The 1812-nt window shown below is 46.1% G+C and overlaps 1 protein-coding gene across 1 annotated transcript in view; it reads left to right on the top strand.

The window, feature by feature from the left end:
* BIN2 (bridging integrator 2) overlaps window positions 1-1812 on the top strand; it is a 47423-nt gene that overhangs the window by 39695 nt on the left and 5916 nt on the right. The window lies entirely within an intron of this gene.

Raw genomic sequence — 1812 nt, 5'->3', positions numbered from 1 at the left:
TCCACTCACCTCAGCCTCCCAAAGGCGCGGGATTACTGGCTGAGCCACTGAGCCCGGCTGTGCTGTACTCTTATACAACTGGTAACGCAGTAGGCAAGCTCACACCAACATCACCACAAATGTTTGAGTAATGTGTTGTACCGTGATAGTATAATGTTACAATGGCTACTATATCACTGGCAATAGAAATTTTTTAGCTCCATTATCATCTTTATTTATTTATAGACATGAGGTCTTACTCTGTCGCCCAGGCTAGAGTGTAGTGGTGCAATCATAGTTCATTACAGCCCCGAACTCCCAGGCTCAAGCATCCTTCTGCCTCAGCCTCCCAAGTAGCTGGGACTATAGGCATGTACCCTAGGCCCAGCTACCATTATAATTTTATAGGACCACTGTTGTATATACAGTCCATTGTTGACCAAAAACATCATTGTACAGACCATGTCTGTATATAGGTATAGATATAATGTACTTACATATGCACACGCCTACACAAAAATAACTGAGAGGTGTATGAGACAGGGCAGTGACATAAAATGGAGCCTCAGTACCAAAAATGTGTTCTATAAAATAGGCTTACTGGCTGGACGCGGTGGCTCCTGCCTATAATCCCAGCACTTTGGGAGGCCACGGTGAGGGGACTGCCTGAGCTTATGGGTGTGAGACCAGCCCTGGCAACTTGGTGAGACTTCGTCTCTACAATAAATTAAAAAATTAGCCTGGCATGGTGACGCATGCCTGTAATTCTAGCTACTTGGAAGGCTGATGTGGAAGGATTGCCTGAGTGCAGCAGGTTGAGGCTGCGGTAGCCACTGCCCTCCGGCCTGGGTGACAGAGTGAGACTCCAACTCAAAAAAAAAAGAGCTTACTAAGGATAGTTCAGAAAATTGGTTCCAGAATTTCTAACATCCAGAAAGAAGAGAAAAGCCCGACCAGTCACCTGATTAATGATGCCCATTCCTTAAGAGAACAGCTCATGCTACTCAGATAAAAAGGAAATTTCTCCCGTGAATCATCGTAAAGCCATGGCGAATGGTGCAATGAGCAGTTATCTGCAACAAGTCCTCACAGTCATCCCGGCAGCCAGTTTCACATCACCTCCCTCAGCAGAGGCCAGTGATGCTGCATAAAGTATCATTCAGTAGAAGCAGACTGTTTACCTCCTTAAGTGGTTGGTGGGAGAGCAGATCAGCACTTAAGATGATCATGTTTCCTTTCCAGGTATCTACAAGTCAACTCTGAAGAGAAACTGCCAAGACCTCCCCCCCACACATCCCCCAGGAAGCTCCTTAGCCGGAGGGCATTGGTCCAAGGATGGAGGAGTCAGCGTTCATTTCTAGGTTCTTCAACATGATGAGTGCTGGGGACTGAGGAGTGGCCTTATGGGAGGGAAGGAGGGAGGCAGGGAGGCAGAAGAAGAGAATGTTAGACTCAGGGAATATTTAATTCAGGTTTTAGTGTTGTTGCAAGAAGAAGACTTTGTATATTAATTCACGTGGGGACTATAATGACTACAGAAAGCAAAAATCTCTTAAGACACAGATCCTTATTCACACATACCCACACATACCCAGAGGACAGCCAGCGAATCTGTCTTTGACTTACCACCCATTTTTGCAAGACTTAAAGCCAAAAGCACAGATTTTCATACTGTTGAATAAAGCGTGATTGTGACTACGTGGATTCTTTGTCTGACACAGCACCTTTTCCACTTACGCAAGGTTCCTGATTCTGGCCCACGTTTAGAAAGCCTCAGGCACACCTCTGCCCCCTGGCTCACCCACCTCCTGGCTGTAATCCTTTTAGAATGCC

This window comes from Carlito syrichta, unplaced genomic scaffold (genome assembly GCF_000164805.1).
Source record: "Carlito syrichta isolate Samal-C Ts95f unplaced genomic scaffold, Tarsius_syrichta-2.0.1 Scaffold302820, whole genome shotgun sequence".
NCBI lineage: Eukaryota > Metazoa > Chordata > Mammalia > Primates > Tarsiidae > Carlito > Carlito syrichta.
This window is presented reverse-complemented; position numbering and strand designations above follow the sequence as displayed.